Below are 8,655 nucleotides of genomic sequence, written 5' to 3' on the forward strand. Positions count from 1 at the left end.
AAAAAAAAAAAAAAAAAGAGTAAACCCAAAATGACATATTAATAAAGGCTGAGCTCTAGGAAATCTAAAAAAGGTGGAGATGATGTTCAGGAGGTCAGCAAAAGGGAAATGCCAGAGAATAGCCAGCCCAACAGCAATCCTAAATCCAAAGAGGGAGCCTGGGGCAGGATCATGGAGGACTGCAGGAAAGACATTTCCAAGAAAAAAAAAAATGGCTGGATACCATTGAGATGAAAATTATTATCTGACAGACAGTCTGGAGATGGATAAGTTGTAAGTACACAGAAAGCCAAGTAAGCACAAAAACCTGACATAATCATTAGTTCTCGGACCCCAAAAAGTACTCAGGAAAAGACATGTAATCATCAGACACATCATATGGACAGAGCTACCGCAAGATGGTGCAAAGAAGGAAGGCGGAGCATTTTCAAGTGAGTGAGAAAGGAGCTAAATCCCTGGCATCTAGAACAAGACATCAGTGGATGACATATAATTGAAAAGCGAAGACATATTAGTGTACAATTTAGAAATTGAGAGGAAAATATCAGAAAAATATTTTTCAGCTAAAAGGGATGAGATTATTTAATTCTATGGAGTTGGAATTAGAGGGTGGAAGTGCCAGGTCAGGGATCCTCTGGTTTTCGTTGTAAGTTTTACAGACCAGACACATTGATAAAACTGAAGCATCTGTTGTATTTTATTTTCCTAGTTAATTGTGAGAGTGACTATCTCTTACCATATTCACTGACCATTTTGCAGTTCTTCCTCTGTATGCACATGTGCTGTTCATACCCTTCAACTTTCTTTGACATGGTTTGCCTCAGTGTGAGGGGCCATCATAAATTATAGTTTCATGTATCCACTTTTTCCACAGATCTTTACTGACCGTCTGTTGTATGCCAGGCACTGTGCTAGGTGCTATGGATGCAGCAAAAGACAAAGGCCTTGCTCATGTAGAGCACATGTTACTGGAGTCTGATAGAGAAGCAGGAAACAAATACTAACTCACTTTCCATAACAGTCAGTGCTCTGAGGAAAAAGGACAGTGATGGATGGATTATCAAGGGTGGGGAAGGCTTCTCTGAGGAGGTGAATTTCAAGCCTTCAGATCTGAGGATTTGTGGGCAGATGCAGAATTTCAGACACTAGGAAGAGCAAGTGTATATTTGGTAATGCAAAAGGAGGGGTGTTAGAGAAACAGGAAGACCATGGATAAAAGGTGCCAGTCACTTCTTCCAATGTCATTTGGGTTGTAACTTTGTTTATGGTGCCTCTTGTCATGTTGACATTTCCGATTTTGATGCTATCATGTATCAGTCTTTATAGAAAGCTTTTGCTTTCTGGGGTTTCTTTCAAGGAAGATTTCCCCAAAATCAATACTATAACTATACTTTGCAGAATTTTCTTAGAACAGTATCATAGTTTGTATTCTGCATCTTCTGCTTTTAATTTGTCTGTAATTTTATTTTTAAATAGTGGGAAGAAAGCGTCTACATTTTTTCTCAAATGGGTAGGCAATTGCCTCAATACCATTTATTCAATAGACCATTCTTTCCCTACTGATTTGAAAAGCCGCCTTCATTAAATACCAGATTACCACATACACACGGATGTGTTTCTGGTCTCTATTCAGTGCCATTGTTCTATGTCTCTATCCCCGTGCTAGGTCTGATGATTAGGCCAGTAATCCTGCCTCAGGCCAAATTGGCTATTTACGGCCCTAGCCCATTCTGATTGGTCTGAGCTTATGCCGTACTCATTCATTGTTATGTACTTTGAATAGAGCTCTAGTGCACAGTTTTCATTCCTAGGAATGTATAAAATATTTTGATGTATGGGAAAGCAAGTCTCCCCTTTCATTGTTCTTTCCTTGCAAAATTGGCATAGCTATTCTTGTGCATTTTCTCCCACACGTGAATTTTCTAATCAATTTGTCAAGTTCTGCGAAAACTCCTGCTGGGAATTTGACTGTGATTGAATTAAATTCATGGATTAGCTTGGGAAGAACTGATATATTTACGATATTGAGCTTTGTTATCCAGGTATGTGTCTCCGTTTAGTTAGCTCTCTTTAATGTTCTTTGGTAGCATTGCATAGTATTCTTTTTATGTGTCTGGCACACTTTTTGTTTGGTTTTTCTGTAGGTATTTCAAAGTTTTGTTGCTTTTGTGAAAGGAACCCATTTACCTATTTTATTTTCTAATTACCCTTTGGTGGCTTCTATTGATTTTTTTTTAAAGAAACTTCATTTTGGAATAGTTAGGGATTTACAGAAAAATTCCTAAGATAGGGTAGTGGTCATCCACCCCTTTTTCCCTTTAGGAACAAGTTACATTACTGTGGTACATTTGCGACAATGAATGAACAACTAATATATGATTATTAAGTAAAGTGCATTGTCTATCCATATTTTACCTAATGTTCTCTTTCTGCCCCAGAATTCCCTCCAGTACATCACAGTACCTTTACTCATCATATGGCCTGAGGCTCCCTCCACTCAGCTGTGGCAGCTTATCAGATTTGCCTTGCTTTTCATGGCCATGACAGTTGTGGAAAGTACTGCTCAGGTACTGTGCAGGATGTATCCTAGCTGAGATTTATCGGCTATTTTTCTCCTGATTAGATTGAGGTTATGGGTATGGGGAAGGAAGACCACAGAAGGTAAAGTGTCACCTTTTGTTATGTCATGTGGAGGGCACAGATGATCCACGTGACTCATCACTATTGCTGCTACTGTAACCACCTAGCTGAGAGAGCACTTGTCACATATCTCCACTGTAATGACCCTCCATCCACAGCATTCCTCCTTGAGAAGAATTTCTATGAGCCAACAGCAATGAAAGAGGGGGGAGTGGAGCTCTACCCCTTGTGAACAGCGTATGTACGTAAGCTATTCAGAATTTTTTTCCATAGGAGAGTCATCTCTCTCCCGGTCACTAATTTATTCAGTCACGGATTTATGTATATTTGTATTTGGGGTTGTAAAGGAATGCTATATTTTGTGCAGCTCAGATTTCCAGCTCTGGCCATTAGGAGCTCTCCCAATTAGCTTCTGTGCACCTTTGACATATCCCAACAATGTGTTGCATAGTTTTGTTTGTTTTGTTTCTGTTTTAGTACTTCCTTACTTTCTTATACTACAGAACATTCCAGGACTAGCATATATATTTCCTGTTCTGGTTCTAAAAGCAGCCATTTCTTCAAGAAACTTTGGCTCCTTTTACCAGAGAAAAGTATTAGGTACCAAAATCAGTGCACTAAGGTGTGCTCATTGCAGCAGGGGGTGTCATTGCCTCTGCGCTCTCTCAGGTTACAGAGTAAAACACAAAGTCTCTGTATATACTAACCTATGTATATACACATAGCTATAATATTTCTATATGCAACCATGTGTATCTATATAGTAAGCTAAACATGAGTTAATACTACTGTTTCAAATCTAATCTGTCACCCTGTGGAGGATTTCAGTTCCTTTTCTTTTCTTTTTTTCTTTTTTTTTTTTTTTTCGGAACCAAGGATTGAACTCAAGCCCTTAGGTGAGGGCTTATTCTACTGAGCCATCTCCCCGGCCCCCAGATTTTAGTTTCTTTCCCTTGTTTATCTATAAACTCTAACTTCAACAGTGAGAAACTGGGTTCCCACTCTCCAACATCCATTCACTTAATTGTCCAACTTCAGTATACATATACAGTGGCATTGAAATGTTAACCTGTATTTCCCTGGGAAACAGTTTTGTCAATGAGAATACAGTGCTTCTGTACAGTTTTACTTTTAGTCTTAAAGACTGCCGAATTTCAAAGCTACTTAGGTGAATTCTTTCCTCTTCACTGCCCTTGGTCCAGATTGCCTCAGACATTTGCAATACGATTAGATTCTTTGTCATATTCAGCATTCCATCCTGGGATCTCCAGTCTCCTTAACAATTTTTTTTTAAAAACTTGCATACATTAAGCTTACCTCTCATTATGGCTTATACCCAGATGTTCCTTCGAAGCCTCATTTACTCATAGGTAGGGCTTTGAAGAGGTGAGTGGGTCATGCGTGTGTGATACTGGATTCGTCCCCACATGGATTTACAGCTCAGTGGTATGCTGGGCAGTGAAGCATCGTGGGAAGAGGTGGGTCACTGTGGGTGAGGCCAAGAAGGGTACATACATTACATATAAGTATTGTTTATGTATGTGTATCCCTCCTCCTCCCTTGATGGCTATTGATTTCTGCCGCCCTGCTGTTTCTTCTCCACCAGGTCACCCTGCTTGGGAGCCAGCCAACTGTGGATGGAAACCCTTACAAACTGTGAGTCATAATAAACTTTTTCTCCTTTTTGTGAGTGTTGGGTATTGTGCATCACTCAGTGATAGGCAAACACCTAAGACACCTCTTTATGTAGTAAAGATAGGCTTGAAAAACGCAGTGTCATGTAGCCATGGTTATAGTAGCATACAGAACAGTGTCACCAGCCAGAAAGGCCCTGTACTTTACCTGTTGATCTCCTATTTCCCTCCTCTTGAGCCCCTGGCAACCACAGGTCTTTCTGCCATATGATTATTGCTGCTGGTCTCACTTTTCCAGACCATCATATAATTGAAACATGCAGTGTCTACTCTCTCAGACTGACTTCTTACACTTAGCTATATGCTTTAAGTTTCATTTAGATCTTTCTGTGGCTTTATAGCTGATTTCTTTTTAGTACTAAACAATACTCTATTGTATGGATATACCATAATTTGTATTATTCATTCACGTGTTGAAGAGTGGGTGAATTTATTGTTACTTTCTGTTTTGGCCAATTATGATCAGATGGATTAAGAATAGGTGAATCTTTGTGGTTTCCAGTTTGGGGCAATTATGAATAAACATCTGTGAGCAAGTTTTTGTGGGGCCACAAGTTTTATTTCAGTTAAGTAAGTTCCTAGGAGTACAACTGCTAGATTTAACAGTTAAATAATGTATAGCTTTGTACAAATTGCCAAACTGTCCTCTAAAGTGGCTATACTGTTATTCCCACTAGCAGTGAATGAGAGTTCCCAATGCTCTACATTCTCACCAACACATGATACTATCAGTTTTGGAATCTTAGCCATTCTAACAGGTTGTGTAGTATTGTTTAAATTTGAGGTTCCCTAATGACAAATCATGTTGAGCACATTTTTTAATGATTGTTTGTCATCTGTATATCTTGTTTTAATGCAGTATGTGCTCAAATATTTCACTCATTTTTAAAATAGGTTTTTAGAGCCAAGGAGACAGCTCAGTGGCATAAGCGCCTGACTGGCATGTGCAGGGTCTCAAGTTCAATCCCTGGTACCGCAAAGGAAAAAAAAAATCATAAAAAAGGTTATTAGTTTTCCTATACCTGCACTTAAAATATTCTTTCTATATTTTGTATGTAAGTCTTTTGTCAGACATGTGTTTTGAATATTATATTCCTTCATTCGGTAGCTTATTTGTTGATTTTCCAGAGTCTTACCCAAAGTAAATTTTTTAAAAATTTTAATAAGTTATAACATCAATTTTCTTCCATGGATTATGTTTTTGGTAATTTTAAAACTCACCACAACCCAGGTTACCTTGATTTTATCTTATATTTTCTGCTAGAATTTTTACAGTTTTGAGATTTACATTTATGTTCATGATCCATTTTCAATTACATTTTGGGAAAGATGTAGATGTGTTTTAGGACATTTTTTAGGTTTTAGGATTTTTTATTTATTTGTTTTGGGTTTGTTTGTTTCACTTAGGAGCATCGAGTTGTTCTAGTCCCACTTGTTGAAAAACTATCCTATCTTCATTGAATTGCTTTTGCTCTTTCATGAAATATCAACTGGTTCTATCCACTTAAGTCTACCTAAAGGCTCCCTATTGTAGTCTATTGTAGCCTACTGTTCTACGTGTCTATTCATATAGGTATACGTGTTCTTTTACCAATGCCACATTACCTTGACTGCTGTGGCTTTATAGTGTCTCATGAAATTGGATCACGTGTGTCCTCAACTTTGTTCCTCAGTATTGTTTTTACCACTGTATATCTCTTGCCTTTCCATATTAACCTTAGGGTCAACTTGTTGACACAAAATAGCTTGTTGGAGGGCTGGGGAGATAGCTCAGTAGCATAAGCACCTGCCTGGCAAGAGCAAGGTTCCGAGTTTGATCCCTAGTACCACACACACACATACACACACACACACACACACACACACACACAATACCTTGTTGGGGTGTTGACGATAAATGTGTTAAGCCTACAGATCGAATTGGGAAGAATTGACATGTTTGAGCAGAGAGTCTGTTTTTTGTTTGTTTGCAGAACCGGGGATTGAACTCAGGCCTTTGTACTTGCCAGGGAAGCGCTTGTTTCACTGAGCCATCTCCCTGGAAGAATTGACATCTTAACAAATGAATCTTCTAATCAATGAATGCAGAATATCTATTATGTTAGTTTTATGGTCTTTCATATATAGATTCTATACATATTTTGGTAGATTTGTAGCTAAATATTTTGTTTTTGTTACTATTACAAATAGTACATATTATTTCAAATTCTAGTTGTTTATTACTGATATATAAGAAAGCAACTGACAGTTGTATATTAACCTTGTATTGTGTGACTGTACTATACTTACTAGTTTCATGAGACTCTTGTTGTTGTTGCTAATTCTTTGATAACTTTTATATAAACAATCATGTCATTTGTGAAAAAAGATTGTTTTTGTTCTTTCTTCCCAATCTCTATACTTTTCATTTCCTTTCCACGCATTATTGCACTTGGTAATACTGGTAGTATGATGCCGAGTTAGAGCTTTCTGCACCAACTAATATGATCATATGATTTTTCATTAACTTGATGTGGTAGATTACATTGATTTTATAATTTAGGACCAGCCTTGCATATCTTGAATAAATCCCAGTTGCTCATGGTATACAATTTCTTTTACACATTATTGGATTCAGTCTGCTATATTTTGCTGAGGATTCTTGCATCTGTGTTCATAAGACATATTGATCTATAGTTTCCTTTTCTTGCCGTATCTTTATCTGTTGCTTTGGTATTGGTGTAATGTCCCCATCAAAGAATGACTTCAGAAATGTATGCTCTGTTTCTATTTTGTCAAGGAGATTATAGGGCATTAACATTATTTCATCCTTAAATATTTGGTAGCATTAATCAGAGAAATCATCTGGGCCCGGTGTTTCTTGTGTGGAAGTTCATTAATTAAATGTTTAATTTCCTTAATAGATATAGATCTATTATTATCTAATTCCCCTTGTGTGAGCTTTAGTAATTTGTGGTTTTGAGGGAATTAGACCATTGTATCCAGGTAGTCACATTTGTGGGTTGTTCATCGAGTTTCATAATTATATTTATCATGTTGAAGGGATCAGTAGAGATGGCATTTCTCATTTGTGATAAGTGTAATTCATGTCTTCTTTCTTTTTTCTCATTCATTTTGATAGGGATTTATTAGTTTTATGCATCTTTTCAAAGAACTAGCTTTTGGCTTTGTGTATTTCCTCTATTGTTTTCTTTTCCTAATTCTATGGATTTGTGTTCTGATTTTCATCGTTTCTGATCTCCTGCCTTCATTAATCATAAGTTACTCTCCTTTTCTTAGTGCCCTAACATAGAAGCTTAGATTCTAGGCATATATATATATATATATCTCCTCCCATCTCCTGTTGTAGTATCCCAAAGATTTTCAGTTGTGTTTTCTTCTTCATGTAGTTCAAAATACTTATAAATTTCCCTTGACAGTTCTTTGTGTTCTTTAGAAATGTGCTAATACCAAATATTTAAGCACTGCTCATTGATTCAGTTTCTTCTGTCTTTATTTTTCAGTGCATGTCCAGATTTCATAATGATTATATTCCTTATGGGAAGCTGGTATAAGTACATAACACGGCTCAATTTTTCTATCCCTTCTTCCCTCCTTCCCCCTTCATCTCTTGAACCCCTTCCCATTTGAAAAGGATCTATCTCCCTTGTCGCTATGATCTTTTATTTTGCTCTTTCTTTATACTTTGGGTTTCTTTTATAAGAGAAACCATGAGATATTTACGATTGTGTGTCTGATTATTTCACATAGCATTATGGTCTCAAGGTGCAACCACTTTCCTACAAATGACTCACATTTATCCTTCTTTATGGCAGAATAGTGCTCCATTGTGTGTAAATACCATGCATCTGTTTTTCTTTATTTATTTTCTTTGTCCATTCATCTGTGAACAGATACATAAACCACTCCCCAGATTTAGCTGTTATGAATCATGCTGTTATAAGCACAGGTATGCATCATCACGGTAACATAGTATCCTTAACTCTTTTGGGAAGATATCTAGAAGGGGAATCACCTGGTCAAATGAAATTTCTTTTAGACTTTTTTTCCCCATAATTTTATTGATAAACAAATAGCAATGAGACAGTTTCAAATCAAATTGGTAGGACAGTTTCAATAATTCACACATTGCATACATTCTTCCTAGTGGTTAATTGCTGTACAAGATGCGGACATGATATCGTATTTACAAACACCATTAGAACAAATCCTTCTATTCATTAAGAGAATGTAATTATATATATCTATCCTAACCACTTTGAATACACAGATACAAAATAGACATTCATCTGTATACCCTTTTTTCGTTAAGTTCCGCTAT

Source organism: Octodon degus, unplaced genomic scaffold (genome assembly GCF_000260255.1).
Source record: "Octodon degus isolate 3935 unplaced genomic scaffold, OctDeg1.0 scaffold00201, whole genome shotgun sequence".
NCBI classification, from domain to species: Eukaryota; Metazoa; Chordata; class Mammalia; order Rodentia; family Octodontidae; genus Octodon; species Octodon degus.